The sequence below is a fragment of the Macaca mulatta genome, chromosome 10 (assembly GCF_049350105.2).
Source record: "Macaca mulatta isolate MMU2019108-1 chromosome 10, T2T-MMU8v2.0, whole genome shotgun sequence".
NCBI classification, from domain to species: domain Eukaryota; kingdom Metazoa; phylum Chordata; class Mammalia; order Primates; family Cercopithecidae; genus Macaca; species Macaca mulatta.
This window is the reverse complement of record NC_133415.1, coordinates 97,573,944-97,595,031: the sequence shown is the minus strand read 5'-3', so window position 1 is coordinate 97,595,031 and position 21,088 is coordinate 97,573,944. Positions and strand designations below refer to the sequence as shown.

Below are 21,088 nucleotides of genomic sequence, written 5' to 3'. Positions count from 1 at the left end.
TTAGTCCGTTGTCACACTGCCATGAAGAACTACCTGAGGCTGGGTAATTTATAAAGGAAAGAGGTTTCATTGACTCACAGTTCTGCATGCCTGGGGAGGCCTCAGGAAACTTACAATCATGGCACAGACAAAAAGGAAGCAAGCTATGTCTTACATAGCAGTGGGAGAGAGAGAGAAGGGGGCGGACTGCCAAACACTTTTAAACCATCAGATCTCGTGAGAACTCACCTCACTATCACGAGAATAGCATGGGGAAAACCGCCTCCATGATTCAATCACTTCCCACCAAGTCCTTCCTTCAACACACGGGGATTACAATTGGAGATACAATTTGGGTGGGAACACAGAGCTAAACCATACCACTGGGTGTCCATAAACAGAACACTTGTACTTCCCTGTGCCTTGGTTTTCCCATCTGAGAAATGGGGGTAGTAATGACGCTCACCCCATAGGACCATGTTGAGGATTATAGAAGCTGTTTTGTGCTACTATCCAGGTGCCCCTTAGCCAGTAGCTGCTTCTCCTCCTTTTTCACAACTGTCTGTGTGCAGATGTCGAAAATTCTTTTTCCATAAGCAGGGGCAGGGCCAAACACTCTGCCTGTGCTAGGCATAGTCACAGACATCTCTCACGGGACTCTCACCTTACAGCCCAGGACACAGAGGCACTTAACCTGCCAAGAGATACTTAACCTGCCAAGTCCTCCCAGCCAGGCTGTGGCTGAGCCAGGATTGAACTCAGGGCTGTCTGGCTCCCCAGGTCATGATCCTTGTCAGGCCAGGTGCTGCTAGCTTTATCCCCCTCCCATTGCCTCTATGGTTCTCACTTTCCTTGTCTCCGGGATGGGGCCGAGGATCTGTGGCTGGCTGTGCTCCCCCACTGTTGTGAGGGTCCCATGATGCACAGCTGAGAGGCGCTTAGGTGTGCCCGCTGGGGGTGGGTGTTACTGGGGCCATGGGGGATGTGTCTGGCCCCATCAGGCAGGTGACTCTGCCCTGTACTTGGCATTTTTGGTTCAGTGGCTCTATTTTAAGCCAGAGGAGGTTAGACTTTGAGTATGTGTATTTCTCAGGTTGGAAAGCTGTCAGCTGAGCAGTCACCAAAAACAGCAACACCTGAAACATCTCCCTCTTCATCTTACCTCTCTGCCTCCTCCCCTCCTTCCTCCTTTGAAGACCTAAGGGAACCCAGTGATTTTCCTCTGTCCCATCGCACCAGAGGCACACCTGCGTCCCTCAATGGGGCCTTGGATTTTCTTCTTTCAGAGCTCCAAGGTTGTCAGCTTTGAGGATGACAAAAAAGGCAATCCCAGTCCCAGGCTGGGCGCTGAGCATGCTTTTAAGCACTTAGGAGTCTAGATCCTTCTGAAGCCTTTGTGAGCCAGTCAGGCCATTCCCATCTCAGGGAGAGGAAACTGAGGCTCAGAAGGAGAGAGAGAGAGACTCACCTAAGGCCACACAGGGTAGGGCAGTGGCAAGGAAGAACATGGGTGTCAGAGTTAGCCAGACCTTGGTTCTGTCTTGGGCAAGTAACTTCACCTCTCTGAGCCTCAGTTTCCTTGTCTGTGGCCTGGGGTAGGAATGTCTGCCTGACAGTGTTCCCATAAGCATTAAATGGAGTGTGTGAAGAACTGCTCAGCACAGAGTATGCCCAGCAAAAGTTAGTACTGCCCTCCACCCAATTAATTTCTTCTTTGCCCTTTTCCACACTACCTATTCCCCAGGACTACTGGGATCTGAAGGGATTGATTTTTTATAATTAGACTATAGCCCAGTAATTTTCCAGAAAGCCAGAAGACCTGGCACATTCCCTAATAAGATCTCTCTCTTGTCTCTCTCCTGAAAGAATTGATTATTTTAACCTCAGGGGACAGTAGGTGCCAGTTCCTTAGAGGTGGCAGCTGTGGCCTTTCTGTAGCCTGATTATCATTCAGGGATCTAGATGACCAGAAATTAAAAGCTGTCTCTTGCTGATTTAAGCACCGTTGCTGGTAGGAATTTGGGGTCTCTCATAATTTTCTGGGCACTGAAAGACAAAACATACGGTTTGGGGGATCCAGAGAGATGGAACCTTGAGTATCATCAGAAAACACCATAGCCAAACCCAGCAGGGGGAGCCATTGCTCCCAGGCCAATGAGGATATTATTTGGGGAACAAATGACAACTGTCTGAACAAGACTCTCTCTCTGATGGGTTTTAGGCAGGGCTGCTCAGAGAAGTCCTAATATGTGTTTGTGATCATTTAGTTGGAGCCATTGAGAGTTTGTTCTTCAGCCTCATGAGGATCCATATCTTTGAGTTAACGGAGTTATTAAAACCCTTACTCTGGGCCGGGTGCGGTGGCTCATGCCTGTAATCCCAGCACTTTGGGAGGCTGAGGTGAGTAGATCACTTGAACCCAGGAGTTCAAGACCAGCCTGGGTCACACAACGAAACCTTGTCTCTACAAAAAATACAAAAAAAAATTAACTGGGCATGGTGGTGCACACCTGTAGTCCCAGCTACTCGGGAGGCTGAGGTGGGGGGATCACTTGAGCCTGGGAGGTCGAGGCTGCAGTGAGCCATGATCACATCACTTGAGCCTGGGGAGGTTGGTCCATCAGCCACTGCACTTCAGCCTGAGTGACAGAGTGAGACTCTGCCTCAAAAAACAAAAAAAACCTTTGCTGTGGTTTGTTTTAGATTTGAAAATCTAACTGATAGGAGTATAGAGGTTTGCTAAACCATTCTCTCTACTTTCATGTATATTTGAGAATTTTCACAATAAAACTTTTTTTTTTTTTTTTTGAGGTGGAGTTTTGTTCTTGTTGCCCAGGCTGGAGTGCAATGGCACAATCTCAGCTCACTGCAACCCCCGCCTCCCAGATTCAAGCAGTTCTCCTGCCTCAGCCTCCCGAGTAGCTGGGACTACAGGCACGCACCACCACGCACGGCTAATTTTTTTTGTAGTGTTAGTAGAGATGGGGTTTCGCCATGTTGGCCAGGCTGATCTTGAACACCTGACCTCAGGTGATCCACCCTCCTCAGCCTCCCAAACTGCTGGGATTACAGGTGTGAGCCACTGCACCTGGCCAATAAAACACTTTTTAAAAGAATCTTTCTCTCTGTCCATCCCACCCTATTTTTTCCCCTGCTGTTTATTTGGTCTGAGTAGGCGGTGACTCTGAGAGTTAGAGTAAATAAGAACATTGATTGAGTAGTTAGTATGATCCAAGCACAAAGCAGGCCTCACTTCATTTAATCCTCAGAACAACAGTAGGCATTGTTAATTCCACCCTATAGATGAGGAAATTGAGGCTCAGAAGGATGCAGAGATTTTTTTCAAAGTCACAATTGCAAAGAGAGGGGGTAGCCAGCTGCTGAGCTCTTGCTCTTGACGGTGGCCCCTCCCTGCCGGTGAGAAGCTTAGCATGGTGCTGTTACAGGTGGCAGTTGCTGCCGTGTGGCAATTTGAGCCCAGCTGCTACAGACAGAGGCCTGTCCCTTTTCCTCCTGCCAAGGACCACCCTCCCTTTCCCAGCCAGCATAATATATTGGAATCAAGAGCTGTCTGTCTGAATCAAAGGGGGCAGGACTTGCATTGCAGAAGACATCATGGGCTAGAAAGAGTCAAGGCAAAGGGATAAAGAGTCTGAGACGTGAAGAAATACATGTGCTAATGTTAGTGTAACAGAGAGCTTCCCTATGCAATGCCTTAGCCAGTAACCATATGTGGCCATTTATAGTTAAATTAATTAAAATTGAATTAAGCTGAAATTTCAAGCCAGGTGCCATGGTGTGCGCCTATTTTCCCAGATACTTGAGAGTCCGAGGCAGGAGGATTGCTTGATTCAAATATAGGCTGTCTGGTTCCAGAAACCTGCCCTTAACATTTATTCATAATCTTCGCTTTATATAGGCTAAGGAGGCTTTTGAGGGAAGGAAAGCTGGTATAATGTCCTGAAGAAAGTCCCACAGGCGCTGGGCACAGTGGCTCATACCTGTAATTCCTCTCAAAGTGCTGGGATTACAGGCATGAGCCACTGTCCCCGGTCAATTCTGGTTTCTTTAAAGTGGGGCAAGGACCTTGCAGACATTTGTATAGCAACTGGAGTGCAGAATCCCTCTAGATTCTTGTGGTTATTTTTTTTTCCAGATGTTTTGTAGTTGGTTCTTCCACACCTAATTTGACAGTATTCTTTTTAGCAACGAGTCTTCATTGAGTTTTCAGAAAAACAAATCTCTTCCTTTTGCACTCATATTTCATCAGTTTATGGAATATCTAATTCAGTTACATTGTTACAATATTAAGTGTGCCTTCTGCAAACTGATTTGGGAACACACCCAGCGGACTGTTGGCAAGCATGCCCTTCTACAGCCAAGAGCCCCAGGGGCCTAGAGAATGGCTTACTAGCCATAAGCATTCAATGTGCCTGAGGCAGTAGCGTTGCATTCAGACAGCATGGAGAGCACTGGTTAGCCTGGCAAGCTGGTTAAACAGATTAGTAAAAGGACTTTGTGCACTAACTCTGGAAAAGACTCCATAGTGTGGAATTGTCTCCGGAAGACATTTGCCCCACTGGAGACTACATTTCCCAGCATCCCTGGCATCTAGGTATGACCATGTGACTAGTCTCCACCAATGGAATGTGAACAGGAGTGGTGAGTGTCACTTCCAGGCAGGGCCTTGAGGAAGCAGGTGAGCTTCTCCATCCCTGTCTGTCTAGATACAGAGAACCCCAAAGCCCTGCAGGATGGCAAAGCTGCAACATGGAAGTCACCCGGATCACCACGTAAAGGAAATCTGCTCTCCAACCAGGAACAAGCACCTGCCTTGCAATATTAGGTAAGAGATAAACTGCTATTGTGTTAAGCCACTAGATCTTGGGGGCTGTTTGCTATAGCAACTAGCATTACCCTGTTTAATACACTTCCCATATAGGGCTGTCTTGAGGATTAAGTTAAATGACACACATGTAAGAGACTCTTAAATGGGACTTTTCCTGTTGTCTCAGATTTACAGCCAAAGCCCCAAAGTCAAGAACGGACAAGAGGTGTCAAATACCACCGTATCATGCCTGCAGGACTTTTTTTTTTTTTTTTTTTTTTTTTCCGGAGATAGGGGTCTCACTCTGTCACCCAGGCTGGAGTACAGTGGTACGATCTTGGCTCTGCAACCTCTGCCTCCTGAGCTCAAGCTATCCTCCCACCTCAGCCCCCCAAGTAGCTGGGACTATAGGTGCGAGCCACCACGCCTGGCTAATTTTTGTATTTTTTGTAGAGATGGGGTTTCGCCACGTTGCCCAGGCTGGTCTCGAACGCCTAAGCTCAAGCAGTCCACTGCCTCAGGCTTCCAAAGTGCTGGAATTACAGGCGTGAGTCACTGTGCCCACCCCCTGCAGGACTTTCTTCAGGATGTGGAAGAAAGCTTTCCTTCTCTGAAAAGCCCCCTCAGCCTACATAAAGCAGAAGATTATGAATAAATGTTAAGGGCAAGTTTCTGGAACCAGACAGCCTGTATTTGAATCCTGTGCCTAAAACTCACTAGCTGTGTGATCTTGGAAAAGCTACCTCACCTCTCTGGGCCTTAGTGGATGTAAGATGCCATTAGTAATAGTACCTACCTCATAGCCTTGTAAGGTGCACATAGTTAGGCTACTTGACTGTTAAATAACATTCTTGAGGTGAAGGGCCAAGCTTGATTCAGGGAAAGTGTAAAATATGATATGATTGGATGTTGAAACTGGACAGAAAGGCATGGGCAAAAAGGAGAGATTTCATTGAATGTATTGGAAAGGCAATGGTTGAAGAAAAGCTAAATTCATTTTTGTGTATCCCTCATCATGTTCAGATTATTCAATAAACCAGTTAGACACATGAAATATATAGATCAGCTTGGGGCACACTGAAACCCTCAATACATCTTAACTCAATACATCTTAACTATTATTATTCAAAATTGTGCCAGGTCAGGAACGAAATCCTCTCTAAGCTTTATTACTTTTGAGTGAGAATACAAATTAATGTTTTTGGGGTGGTAGAAAGCAATGATCCACATACTTCTGGGTTTTCATAATACTTCAATGTTTTAAAATTTATTTTTATTTATTTATTTATTTTTTGAGACAGGGTCTCACTCTGTCACCCAGGCTGGAGTGCAGCGGCACAATCTCAGCTCACTGTAACCTTCACCTCCCAGGTTCAAGCAATCTCATGCCTCAGCCTCCTCAGGAGCTGGGATTACAGGTGCCCGCCACCACACCCAGCTAATTTTTTTTTGTATTTTTAGTAGAGATGGGGTTTTGCCATGTTGACCAGGCTGGTCTTGAACTCCTGGCCTAAAGTGTTCCACCCGCCTCAGCCTCCCAAAGTGTTGGGATTACAGGCGTGAGCCACCATGCCTGGCCAATACTTCAAAATATTTGTGAATCCAAATAAGAATGGCAACTCCAATTGCAAAGTGAGAACAATGGGAAAAAATCTGCAAGTGCTGTTTATAATCACCTTCATTTTATAAAAGAATGAATTTCATAACCCCTGGAATTAGGAAGGTCATAATCTCAGAGTAAAGGACAGTCCTTCAGATGGAATCCATTTAACTGAAGAGAATTCACTAGGTTGCCCTTATTTTTAGTACAGTTTACTGGCCCATGTTTGGAGACTCCAGATATAAATTACCACAAAGTGTGTAAGCATTCAGAGCTGTTATCTCTCATGATGGTCCTACAAAAGTAGGATTGTCATAGTCTATTCAGGCTGCTCTAACAAAAATACCTTATGCTAGGTAATTGATAAGCAACAGAAATTTATTTCTTACAGTTCTGGAGGTTGGGAAGTCCAAGATCAAGGTTCCAGCAGATTCAGTATTTGGTGAGGGCCCGTTTCTCCTGGATGATGGCAACTTCTATGTGTTCTCACATGGGGGAAGGGCAAAGGGCTAACAAGCTCCCTCAAGCCTTTTTTATAAGGGCACTAATCTCATTCAACCCCCAAAGGCCCCATCTTTTAATACCGGATTATGTTTCAACATACGAATTTTGGGGGGACACAAACATTCAGACCACAGCAGGGAATGTAGTCTATGAGGATATGGAGTTTCCAAAGATTTGGTGACTTGCTCAGGGTCACCCAGCTGGGTTCAGGCCTGGTCCCAGGGTCTCAATGCTCTGGGAAAAAAACAGTCTTTTCCTCCAGGGTAATTATGTGTTGGAGGGATCTCTGTTCCATGTGGTCATCTGGGGATCCAGGCTCCTTTCTTGTGATCTTCCATGTCCTAAAGCTGAAATTCCTCTTCTGGAGACAACAGGCCCCCAAGGGATCTATGGATGGAATTCAGGAATTCATGAACTTGAAAGAGAAAATAATTGCATCTTTATTTACACTAACCTCTGACATTTAACATTTCTTTCCATTATGAATCTAGATAACAAAGTGGTATTAGCAGTACCTATTTGTTGCCAATAGAAATCATAGATATTTTCATATTATATTGATGTTATTACAGATAACTTTAAATACTGTTTATACTATCATGACATTGAAATTATGGTAATTAGACTAGATCTTATTGTTTCATGTGTTAATGAGGAATCACTATATCACATACTTTTTACATTTTGGTTACTACATTTTAATAATTTGTTGCCTTTGTAATTCCATGTATTTTATGCATTTAAAGGTATTAACTGAGAAGGATACCATAGACTCTACCAGCTGCTCAAGGGGCCCTAGGTTCATAAAGAAAGGTTAGGAATCATGTTCTAGAGCCTTGGAGTCCTCTACCGGATTCTCTGCATGTGCCCAGAAGATTACGACAGAGATGGAGTCTGAAAGATTGTAAGGATCCAGGTCTGGAATCACATACCATGGCCAGACCTCAGTCACCTGGCTGGGAGATGTGGTTTTTTCTGGGTGCTCAGGAGGAAAGAGGAGATAGTTCAGAGAATAGCAAGCCAGACTCTGCCCCATTATGTCACTTGCAATGACTCAAATTAAAGAGACGCTGGGACCTCTTGTCCAGCATCCTCTGATTTGTGCAGGTAGTAGGAGGGAGGGAGGTACTGGGCACCAGGTGCCAATCTTCCTCATTTTATCTGCAGGTGCAACAAGTCTATATTGCATGGAGACAGTTCTAAGGATGGTTGAGATTGAGTTTCTCAGATTTTCCTTTTGTTCTTCCAATGTACTGGCTGTTTTGTGTCCCCAAGAACTTACAATTTATTGGGGGCTGGTGAAATTAGGACAAAATGTACATCATTGAAAATAGAATTATAGCTTGCATGTATACAAAGCTTTAGAGTTTGTCAAGTACTTTCATAAGCCTGGGCTCATCTGGTCCTTATTACAGCCCTCAACAAGACAGGGCAAGAAGGATCATTCCCATATTCAGAGTTGGAAACTAAGCTCAGAAAGGAGAAATGGATGCTCAAGGTCACAAACTAGAGGCAGAATCAGGGCTACAGTGGTCTCAATCACCGTTCAACAGGCATGTATTAAATACCTACTATATCCCAGGTTCTGTGCTGGGGTCCAGGGATACAGAGATGAACCAGAAATCCACTCAGCTTCTAGGGAGAATGCCCAATAGAAAAGCCAAGAATCGATAGGTAATTATATTACCACATATAATTATATTTGTCAAGACTCTTAATTGAAGAGATAGGAATCCAACTCAAATTAGTTTAATAAGAGGAATTTATTGGTTCACATAATAAAAATTTCAGAAATGTAAGGCTTTAGGCATGGCTGGATCCAGCTTCTCAAACCATATTCCCTGAAATTTGTTTCTCTTATTCTCTGGGGTGTGTGTGGGTTCACTTTTCAGACAGGGTCTCATCTCATGGTGACAAAGATAGCCCACAGAGATTCCAGGCTTATCCGCTACTAGTCTGGCAACTTGAGTCAAAAGATCATACCTGTTTCCCAATTGTTCCAGAAACAGTCTTGAGGTTGACTCTCATTGGCTGGAATGGGGTCACATGACTATCCCTGAACCAATCACTATAATTTTGATTGACCAGGCCTGGTCACATATTGGCGTCTGCATCTGAGGTGCTTTAATCAGCCTCCTTTGAACCATGGGGACTGATGTGGAAGGCCTCCCAAAGGAAAATTGGGGGACTGTCCCTCAAAGAAAAGGGAAAATATACTGGGAAGGCAAAACCAACAGAGGCCCCTTATGGCAATGGTGGTGATAGTACTGGCTGCTATGGGAGCAGAGGGAGGAGGCAATCCAGGCTGGAAGTTGGGGAAGGTAAGGCAGGAGAGAGTACCAGGCACAGGGAACATCGCATGTATAAAGACCTAGTAATGAAGAGACCATAACACTTGGGAAACTGCATATAGATGACAGGTGGGATGGGAGGGACTATAGTGAGATTGCAAGACCAGCTAGAAAGCCAACTGATAAAACACTGGGATGGTCTGGAATAGGGTTGATGCTAAATTGCAAAAATGGCTGTCATTATTTATTCCTTATATTCATGCCCCATCACAAAGGGAAATCTGTTTCTCTGCTCCTTGAATCTGGGCAGGACTTATAAATTTCTTAGGCCAGTACCAGGCCTAGGCCTCAAAAGAGACCTTGCAGACTTTCCCTCTGTCTTCTGGAACTCTGTCCAGCCACTCTGTAAATGAGCCAGTGCCATTCTGCTGGATGGTAAGAGACACATGGAGCAGATCTGAGCCATCCCACCTAAGTCCCTGTGATGTGAGCGAGCCCAGCTAAGAAAGGCAAAGCTGCTACCCAGCCAACAGCTGGCTGCAGATGTATGAGACCGCCCAGCTGAGACCAGAAGAACCACCCTGCTGAGCCCATACCAAATTGCCAACTTCAGAATTATGAGCTAAATAAGTAATTGTTTTAATCCACTAAGTTTTGAGGTGGTTTGTTTTGTATGCAGTAATAAATAACTCATACAGGGGATGTTTACAGGAATAAAGTGTGTGATAGGGGAGGCAATATTCAAGAGCTTTTTAAGGAAAAATAACCAGATCTTGATGACCATCTGGATGCAGAGGGTAATGGAGATGGAGGGTTGGGCAAGTGCTGGGAGAACAAAGAAGGGGAAGTTGGCTCATTCATTCATTCATTTCATAAATATATATTGTGTACCTTTCTATGTCAAGCAGAGTGCTGGAAGCTGGTGACGCAGTGGTAAACAGGACAGCTGCAGCTCCTGCCCCCATGGAATCTGGGTTTCAGCAGGTTGAGTTTGAGACTCTGGTGGATATCTAGGTGGAGCCGTCCAGTAGAAAGTCTGCTGACTTCCCATCCATTACTTTCTCCACTGCCTCCTCCCTGATCATCTCCCACTTCTACCTTTCTGTCCCTAGTCATGTGTCCTTAAGTAAGTCTGCTCTCTCTTCTGGTCTCACTTTGCCCATTTATGACAATAGCAGGAAGGGAATGAGAACTCCATGAAGTCCTCAGCTTCTGTGAGGATAGGAATGTGTCTGTGCCTTGCCCTGCAGACTCAGATGGAGAGGCTGGGTCTGTATTTATGATTGGTAAACCTAGGATGGGCTGCTTGCGTCTGGTCAACTGGAAGTAGCAGGATAGCAGACAAACCCAGGGATGAGGCTGAGATCCTCTCAGAAGTGGTGGCCCAGTCACAGAGCCACTTGTCACACGAGAACAGGTATGATTCATAGAGTAATGAATTAGGGCTTCTAAGCCTGAAAAAACAATGGCATAAGGTCACCAGAAATCACCAAGACAATCCAGACCTAGAAGCAGAGATGGGGAGGACTGGCAACGATGGATCCCCTCTTTATTCAGAGTAGAAGATGGTTGCAGAATCAGGGGTTATCTCCCCAAAATTCCTTTTTTTTTTTTTTTTTTTTTTTTTTTTTTTTGAGATGGAGTCTCGCTCTGTAGCACAGGCTGGAGTGCAGTGGCGCGATCTCAGCTCACTGCAACCTCTGCCTTCTGGGTTCAAGTGATTCTCCTGCCTCCACCTCCCAAATAGCTGGGACTACGGGCATGTGCCACCACTCCCAGCTAATTTTTTGTATTTTTGGTAGAGATGGGATTTCACCATGTTAGCCAAGATTGTCTCAATCTCCTGACCTTGTGATCTTCCCATCTCGGCCTCCCAAAGTTACAGGCATAAGCTACCGCACCCAGCCCCAAAATTCCTTTTACCTGTCCATCTTGCTTAGTAGTTCTGGATTTCAGTGAGATTAGCCCTACCCCCAGCTCCAGGGCTGGGACTAACTGATCCTAGAGATTCTCTTCTGAAGTAGTACTACCCACTCCCCACCCCCTGCTGAGGGTGGGTTGGACAGCATTTGTAGTAGAGTGAGGGCAAGCCTATTATCAAGGTGCCTGGAGGGCACTATTGGCACTTAGTTGGGGGTGGGGTGACCAGGGATTGTAATGTTCTGGGATGTACAAGATAATTTGGCAAAATAAAAAATTGTCTCACCGAAGATGCCAGTCACATCAGTGTTGAAAAACACTTCTCACTGAGAGCACCCTCCCCTCACTGGCCATAATAATTGGGTCAGGAAAGCCAGGCGCAAACCGGTCAGTACTTGTCAAACCCCTGACCCCAGGGACTGGTTTAAGCAGGAGGCTTAGGACCTGAGCTAGGAATTTGGGAATCCTTTGTCTCCTGATCCTTCTGAAGGCTATGGTGTAAAGAGCTGAGGCTGGAACTCTGCACAACACAGAAGCCAGCCTGAAATTATTGCTAACACACAGAGGAGGAAAGAGCTGAAAGAACTGCAGCCCCTGATCAAACCAGACCTGAATTTTACTCCACTGCTGGACTCCATTAACATTGTAGGCCATTGTACCCAATAGGTAACTTTTTAACCCTCAAAACATAACAAAACATTGTAGGCAGTTCATCTCCTACTGTTCAAACTAGTTTGGGTGGGGTTTCCTGTTATTTGCTATGAAGCACCCTATGAAATTCAGAGACTGGTGCTGGAAGAGTATGAATCTTGACCAAGACCACATGGGGCTGGTGTGGGGCTCTGTGGCATGTTCCAGGAGGCTGGGGAAAGTTTGAGTCTAGTCCAGAAAGGAAGAGTCCATTGCTAGGCTCTCTCTGGTCCTCCAAAGGCCAGAGCCCATATTACAATTGGGGACATGGCTGCTTTCCAAACGAGGATGGGATAATTGTTTAAATCCTTGGGCTGGGAGACAGGAGGCCTGGTTCTCAAATGGACTCTGTCCCAGACTTGCTAAATGACCATAGGAAAAACACTATTCTACATGGACCCCTTTGTGGCCCACCTATACATGGTAAAGGAGTAGGCAAGAGAAATACAGAAACACCCTCTAAAGTGCTTTGCTGAGGGCCCATTAACCTCAGGAAACAGAGCCCTGAAGACATTGTGAGTCCTCTTCTCACAGGGTCATGGAACCTTCCCCCCACCTCCTCTCCCGCTACCAAGCTTGATCTCCAGGGCTTTAAGCCACACATTCCAAGGTAGAGCTTGAGCCACACGAGTCCCCATATCCTGCATTTGCACCCTGCTTTACCTGCACAGTGTGAGTGTTCACCTAGACCCAGGAAAACAGCACAAGAGGTACCCACCAATGAGGAATGGGTGTCTGGGCTGTTTCCAGACCCCATGGCAACTACATTTCAGAGCCGGGCCTGTGTTCAAGGGACTCAGGCAAGTAGTTGAGATAATAATAATAATAATGTTAATGTTTGAAAAGATTGTAACAGAGTGGAATATTCTCCACTTTCCAGCTCCTTCCCAGGGCTTCGTGCATATGCATATCTCCTTCCAGAATCCTGGTCAATACTAAGGTAGGATGAAAAAACTGGGGGTTTGGGATAAGCAGGAAAAAAGAAGCAAACTCTCTTGGTGGTGGAACTTACTGAAGTTAAGCTTTGAGTCTGTATTGATCAGGACTCTTAGTTGCAAGTGACAGAATCCCAACTCTGTTAGTGTGGGTAAAAGGTTAAGGTGCTGTAACAAAGATGCCCAGCAGTGCAGTGACTTAAAGAAGACAAAAGTTTACTTCTTTTTCAACTGAGCTGCCAAGTTGTCAAGGCAGCTATGATCCAGGGGGCCACTCAGAGACCCAGGTTTCTTCATAGTGCATGCCATCATTCCTTAGGACAGCAGTTTCTGGGGTGGTCCCTGGACCAGCAGCATCAGCAGCACCTGGGAACTTGTTAGAAATGTCAACTCTCCAGCCCTATCCTGGGCCTAGTGAATCAGGAACTTTATGTGTGGGGCCCAGCCATCTGTATCTTTACAGGCCCTGAGTGATTCTGCAAGTTTGAGAATCACTGCACTGCCCTAGGATACTATTCCTGTCTGCACAGTGGAAGCTGGGGCACAGAGGGTTGCAGCCAATGGGAAGAGGAAAGAACTCATGAAGCAGGCACAGAAACTTGTAAGGCTCAGGTCAGGAAGTGGCACATGTCACTTCCCTTCATGTTCTATTGGTAAGGATTGAGTCATATGGCCATACCTAGCTGCAAGGGAGACTGGGAAATGTAGTCTAGGCATGTACTCAGACAGAAGGGAAAGCATCTGAGTAGGAGAAAGAGGCAGTGGAAAGTTCTGTGAACTTAGCATTCTGGTCACTGGGACAGTATAAAATTTGACATCATTTGTTTCATGACTTTGAACCATGACTATCTGTCCCATGGTAAAATTCCTATACTAGAGAAAGAAGACTCATAGAAGGTAGTTTATCCACATTCTTGTCTAACACGGACATTTAACATTTCTTTATTGTGAAATATTTAAAACATTGTGGCAAAGACTAATGGATGTTTGTGATAGCACATGAAATGTAGATAGACTACATTTCCCAGCCTCCCTTGCAGTTGGGTGTGACCATGTGACTGAGTTGTAACCAAAGAGACAAGAGCAGAAGTTCTGTGTGCAACTTCCTGGCTCCGGCTTTCCATGAATTAATTGTCTGGGCTTCCTCCCTCACCTATTCAGGCCTTACTGGATGCAGATGATTGGGAGGAGAGAGGAAGAAGAGTCCTAGAAGAAGGAGCCTGAATTCCTGGATCATCATGTGGGGGAGCCCACCAAGCAGAAGCACCCACTGGGAATGTTATGTAACACAAATAGACTTTGTGCTTTGGCTAGTAAGCACTTTGGCAGTGACGTTCCAATGACACTGGTGGTAGTGGAAGTGGATGCAGGTGATAAAGGGGTACACTGTCTGTAGAGAATTTTAAAACAGTAATGAAAAGGTCTAAAAGTCAATCTGCTTTTTATTGTCACCACATGCCAGCAATTCTAAATAATGCCAGTGTTAAAATATTCCTTCTTACCAGGGAGAAAACTCCCACTGTCAGAGGCGTTTGAACCAGAGTGATTCCATCTTGAATAGGGGCTGGGTAAAATGAGGCTGAGACCTGCTGGGCTGCATTCCCAGATGGTTAAGGCATTCTAAGTCACAGGATGAGATAGGAGGTTGGCACAAGATACAGGTCATAAAGACCTTGCTGATAAAACAGGCTGCAATAAAGAAGCCAGCTAAAACCCGCCAAAACCAAGATGGCTTCGAGAGTGACCACTGGTCGTCCTCACTGCTACACTCTCACCAGTGCCATGACAGTTTACAAATGCCATGGCAACATCAGAAAGTTACCCTATATGGTCTAAAAATGGGAGGCATGAATAATCCACTCGTTTGGCATATAATCAAGAAATAACCATAAAAATAGGTAACCAGCAGCCCTCGGGGCTGCTCTATGGACCATTTTCCCTTTACTTTCTTAACAAATTCACTTCCATTTTATGGGCTCGCCCTGAGTTCTTTCTTATGCAAGTTCTAAGAACCCTCTCTTGGGGTCTGGATTGGGACCCCCTTCCTGTAACATCACCACCTCCCTTGGTCCCTTGGTATGCCACTGAATTTGGGGTTTATTTATTACTGGGATCTGGTTTACCCTAGCTAATAAAGACAGGCATAAAGGTATAAATAGCAATGACGAACATCCATATGTACACCATGTTTTTTAAGGAGAAAAACATTACAAATATGACTGTTGACATGAACATTTAAAATAAATTTAGATTTCTCTGGCGACTGCAGTCTGATACTTAAGCAATCTGCCTGGCGTGGGGAAAAGACTCAGGGAGACTTTGCATTCCACAGATGCCACATCAGCCATCTGGAGTAAGCAGCGCGGCACCAGGTTCTGCCACCAGCTTCTGATTTAGCCGGCTTCTTTATTGCAACCTGTCTTACCAGTACGGTCTTTGTGATCTGTATCTTGCGCTGACCTCCTATCTCATCCTGTGACTTAGAATCCTGTGACTTAGAGCAGCCGTTCTTTATTCCTTTACTTTCTTAATAAACTCACTTTCACTTTATGAACTCTCCCTGAGTTATTTCTTGTGTGAGCTCCAACAACCCTCTCTTGGGGTCTGGATTGGGACCCGATCCAGAACATAAAGATCATCAGCCATCTGGAGGAAGCGGCGACACCACCAGGTTCTCAAACTTTGGGTTTTAGTCAGGTGGCCACAGAGCAGGGGTCAAGAGAGGAAGGCAGGGGAGTGGGACTGCAACGAGATGTCTCAGAGACAGAGAGACAGGAGGGTTGGCAGACCTGGAGGTCGTGTTCTTGAGGTGAGTGGCAGTGAGGTGGTTGAGAGGATAGAGGGAGTCAAGTCAGTCACCTGTGTCCCACCCCTGCTGGCTTCAGGGCAGGGGAGAAGCTGCCGAAGAGGTTCATGTTAGGTTACTGGCCATCCAACAGAGCCTGGATGAAAAGACCTGGCCCGGCGAAGACAAAGCCTTTTTCATGAAAGCCAGTGGTGAGGAGGCATTGGGCAGTGGAGGTGTGACCAGAAAGGGGCCCTGATCCCGACCCCAAGATAGAGTTCTTGGATCTCCTGCAAGGATTTGAGGCGAGTCCACAAAGTGAAAGCAAGTTGATTAAGAAAGTAAAGGAATAAAGAATAGCTACTCCATAGACGGAACAGCCCTCAGGGCCGCTGGTTGCCCATTTTTATGGTTATTTCTTGATGACATGCTAAACAAGAGGTGGATTATTCATGTGTCCCCTTTTAGACCATATAGCGTAACTTCCTGATGTTGCCACGGCATTTGTAAACTGTCATGGCGCTGGTGGGAGTGTGGCAGTGAGGACAACCAGAGGTCACTCTCATCGCCATCTTGGTTTTGGTGGGTTTTGGCCATCTTCTGCAGCCTGTTTTATCAGCAAGGTCTTTATGACCTGTATCTTGTGCCGACCTCCTATCTCATCCTGTGACTTAGAATGCCTAATCATCTGGGAATGCAGCCCAATAGGTCTCAGCCTTATTTTACCCAGCCCCTACTCAAAATGGAGTTGCTCTGGTTCTAACATCTCTAACAAAGGGGCCATAGATAAAGACCAAGCCAGTGTGATGGGGCCACTTGCAACCAAGTTTGTCAGCCAACCTGAAGGTGATGAAGAGGACTTGGCCCCTGCTTCTGCCCTTGGGTTCTCCCTGATACCATAATTCATTTCAGTGGAAGTGAAAAAAAGATGAATTCGTGAGAATCAGATGGCTGAGAATGCACCTCAGACCCTAGACCACATTTTAGCCATGAAGAAGCAGGAGGCCTTTTCGTTAGCACATGATACATGGTGGCCATTGGTCGCCTCCCTTTTCCTAGGCAGAAGGTGGGGGGATACCTACCAGTGTTGGAGTTGCCCCTTGAAGACCCTCCTCCCGGCAAGTGGTCTCTCGGCTGTTCATGCATGGAAATGCCACAAGGGGGCAGCAGCACATCACTGCTGTCCCCCGAGCCTCGCGCTGTGTCTGATTTCAATGAGATGGGAGGTTTGTTAAAACAGATTTCTGGGCCCTACTCCCAGAGCTTCTGTAGGTCTGGGACAGGGCATTTCTAACAAGTCTCCAGCTGATGGCTGCTGCTTCTGGTCAAGTACAATGGATCTATCTGTTAGAAGTCAGGATAGTGATTATCTTGTGGGTAGTTAAGAGAGGGAGTCCAAGGTGGATTTGGGAGGTGCAGGCAATGCATGGTCCTGCAGTTGACCCAGGTACTGATTGACTCATTTGTGAAAACTGGACTAACTGAACACTTATTATCTGTGTACTTTTTTTTTTTTTTTGAGACAGGGTCTCACTCTTGTCACCCAGGCTAGAGTGCAGTAATGCAATCTTGGCTCACTGCAACCTCTACCTCCTGGGCTCAAGCCATCCTCCCACCTCAGCCTCCTGTGTAGCTGGGACTACAGGCATGTGCCACCATGCCTGGCTGATTTTTGTATTTTTTGTAGAGGGGGTTTCACTGCATTACCCAGGGTGATCTCAAACTCCTGAGCTCACGCGATCCACCCGCCTCAGCCTCCCAAAGTATTGGGATTACAGGCATGAGCCACCACGCCTGGTCCTGTATACTTTTTATACTTCATTAAAAATTCAAGAAAGAGGAAAAAGAAAGTCAAGGGAAAGAGAAACAAAAATGGAAGGAGAGGAGGCGAGAGGATGAAAGAGACAGAAGAGAGAAATGGAGAGAGAGAGAGACAGAGAGAGAAAGAGATGAGAGAGAGAGAGAGAGACAGAGAGAAAGAGATGAGAGAGAGAGAGAGAGAGAGAGAGAGAGAGAGAGAGAGAGAGAGAGAGAGAGAGAGAGAGGCTGAGCCAGCTGCTGGTTCAGCTGGTTCTGACTTCCCATCCTGGATGGTGAGTGGTGATTCTGTTCTTCAAGCCTCAGCTTCTCATCTGTAAAATGCAGATCACAGCAACCACCTCACTTTCAATATGAGAAGGTATAGAAAATGTGAAAGGAAAATGAAAACCCCAATTCACTCTGCCAAAAGTGAACAATTAAGCTGAAAGTTGAGTCATACAAGAAGTTGCCTTTTCTTTGTTCCTAGGCAGAGAGCCACAGATAAAAGGCCACGTATCTCCACGGGGAGCTACTCCTTATCTTATGTAAAGTTACAGAGCGTGAGAGGAATACGTAATTGAATACATAATTTCCCTACCTGCTCTTTTTCTCTTGCAATATGTGGATTTCCAGACCCTCCTTCTTTCCCCTCCAGCCTGCTTTCCCTTTTAAATACTAAAGCCCTCAAAGTCATCTTTAGAGAAAGGCACAGACCTCTCTACTGGGCATGTCCTTAACCTTGGAAAAATAAATGTCTAAACTGATTGAGACCTGTCTCAGACACTTTCTGGTTTACAAAAGCATCAGGAACACAGTAGCTGCTCAATAAGCAGTGAGACGGTCAACTGCTCCCCATAAGTGTGTGGGCTCCCCTGGGCACTGGATCTCTGGATCCCAGAGCAGGGCTTGGGAGGGCCTAGCTGTCTGTGTTTGCTAGATTCATTTTAATTGTAACTAGTTAGAATGGGGAGGACCTCCTGGGGCCTGTTGATGCCCTTCACTAGGAAGGGCTGTGGAAGCTCAGGGGCTGCCTTGCTCGCTAGAAGCAGGGAGTTCTCTTCTTCCCCTGGCCACTTCCTTTAAAACAGTTGCTTTTGTCTTAAGTTTTCATTTCTACATTTGTCCCTTTGTTCAGTCCCTTCTTCCTTACGGCTCTTGGCTGGAGGAGGATGGTGTGCCAGGGGCCCCAGGAACAGGCTCTATGCCAGGTCTTTCGGCCACAGCTGGTGGCAGAGGCCTCTCCAGAAAGCATTCTGCCCCAGGACACTCAGCTTTCCCTGCAGACCCAGGCCAGCACCGAGGAAGTGAGTGCAGAAGCTTCCCATGGGGAAATGGCCAGGCCTGGGCTCCTGTGGCCCTGAGAGCTTCAGAGAGGGTTAACTTGGTTTGCCCCTGTGACCTTTCCCCTGACACGTGTTTCTTCTTCTCCACAAACAAGAGGATTCCCAGTCCTTGCCTTCACAACATTTGCCAAGAATTGCAGGCAGGAGGATAATAGCTTCAGTTGAAGAACATGAAGGAATTACCTTCCTAATGCAATACCCCTGCGGAGTGGATACTTTTTTTTTTTTTTTTTAGGCAGAGTCTCGCTCTGTTGCCCAGGCTGGAGTGCAGTGGCATGATCTTGGCTCACTGCAACCTCCACCTCCTGGGTTCAAGTGATTCTCATGCCTCAGCCTCCCACATAACTGGGCTTGCTGGTGCCCACTACCATGCCCAGGCAATTTTTTGTATTTTTAGTAGAGATAGGGTTTCACCATATTGGCTAGTCTGGTCTCAAACTCCTGACCTCAAGTGATCCGCCCGCCTCAGCCTCCTAAAGTGCTGGGATTACAGGCGTGCTTGCCACTGCACCCAGCTGGGTACTTACTTTATACAGCTGTCCTATGGGGTGGGCACTACTATTTATTCCTATTTTACAGATCAAAAAACTAAAGCGCCAAAAGTTAGGATAATGGTTGGTAAAATTTATTTTGTTTTATTTTGTTGCAGACTACCACAATTACTACTTGAGGCTGTCACTACAACAGTTATTACTGTTACTACTTGAGACCGTCATTACAGCAGTTACTACTGTTACTGCCTGAGACTTCATTACAGGACTGAACAAAAGGACGAACAGACGAACGTAGAAATGAAAACTTAAGACAAAAGAAACTGTTTTAAAGGAAGAGACCAGGGGAAGAAGAAGAGAGCTCCCTACTTCTAGTGAGCAAAGGCAGCCCCTGAGCGTCCACAGCCCCTCCTATTTATTGGGTAGAATGAGCAGGGAGGAGGAGGTAACGACTGGTCAGCTGCTTGATTGATCACAGATTTATATTGTTACTAACAGGCTTCAGTTATGCCTAATCACAAGAAACACTATGCTTGGGGCATTCCTGACAGCCCTCAGCATTCCTTCTGGATGGCAGAAACAGTTTGTCAGTTTGCCAACATTCTGCATTTATGAGAAATAGTTTGCTGCTTACTCATATAGCTTCCAGTGGTATACCGAGTTGATCATGACCCTCAATCTTTCGGCCTCCGTACCTCCAGGCTGGAGTGCAGTGCTACGATCTTGGCTTACTAAACCTCTGTCTCCCCGGTTCAAGCAATTCTCGTGCCTCAGCCTCCTGAGTAGCTGGGATTACAGGTGTGTGCCATCACACCCAGTTCATTTTCGTATTTTTAGTAGAGATGGGGTTTTCATGTGTTGGCCAGGCTGGTCTTGAACTCCTGACCTCAAGTGATCTGCCCGCCTTGCCCTCCCAAATTGCTGGGATTACAGGTGTGAGTCATCGTGCCCAGCCCTAAATTTTTTTTTGTAAATCACGTAACACTCTCAACAATCCTCTGTGTTGAGTATTGCCATTATCCCCATTTTAAAGAAGGGGAAACTGAGGCACAAGGAGGTTAAGTACTTTGCCTAAGATGACAGTGCTAGGAAATAGCAGAGCTAGGACGCACACCTGGGCGGGTTGGCCGAGGCCGCTCACTGCCCCACTGCACAGCAGCGGCTCAGCTGTAAGGTCATAGGCCTGAGTCCCAGCTCCACAACTCCAGGACAGCTTGTTAATCACTCTGGGTCTCAGTTTACTCATCTCTAAGCAAGGAGTATTAGTGGCACTTTCCTTTAGGAATGTCCCAAGGATGACGTGCAACGGTGGGGACAGAGCACTTGGCAGAGACAGCCTTATGTGTGGGAGTCCCTCAGTGCCCATTCCTCGTTCTTGTCCGTGTTCTCCCTGTTTGGGGGGACGTCATCAGAATTTCGCCTGGAAATGTGTTTAGGGTTTACCCTTGCAGAACCAGACCCATGGAAATTCTCAGTCTATGAGAGACCCCAACAGCCATTCTGGAGAGTCAGATAAACTCAGGTTGGACTAAAATCCCACCCCAGCTGTAGACCAGCTTTTAGACAGCTCACTTTCCCGGGTGTTTCCTCCTCCCTGAGCTGGAGTTAGTTAGATTTGCCATGCAGGGGCTCTGTGAAGGTTACATGGTTCAGATTCAGCCTGTGATTCTCAAACTAAGGTTTCTGGAGTGGCTGATACCGGAGATGAGTGTTGGGGGCTGGGCAGCACGGGCCTCTGTGGCCAGCAACTCTACCTGGGGTGGGTAATTTACAAACACTGTGTCTGGGAATTGCCCTCATTCTCAGAACCCTCCCTACCCTTAATTGTCCTGCATCTCCAAGGCTCCCCTTTCTTCCACCTTCCCAGCAGGTTTGACTCATGGGAAGCATAACCGGCAACAGGGGGATAGCAGCAGGCAGAA

At 46.3% G+C, this 21,088-nt stretch overlaps 1 long non-coding RNA gene across 1 annotated transcript; it reads left to right on the top strand.

Moving 5' to 3' along the window:
• The first annotated feature begins 4,647 nt into the window (after positions 1–4,647).
• On the top strand, positions 4,648–15,297 carry LOC107000395 (uncharacterized). Its single transcript, XR_001447491.3, has 3 exons — positions 4,648–4,825; positions 12,693–12,752; positions 13,909–15,297. It is a non-coding gene; the product is annotated as an uncharacterized LOC107000395 (long non-coding RNA).
• The last annotated feature ends 5,791 nt before the right edge of the window (positions 15,298–21,088 follow it).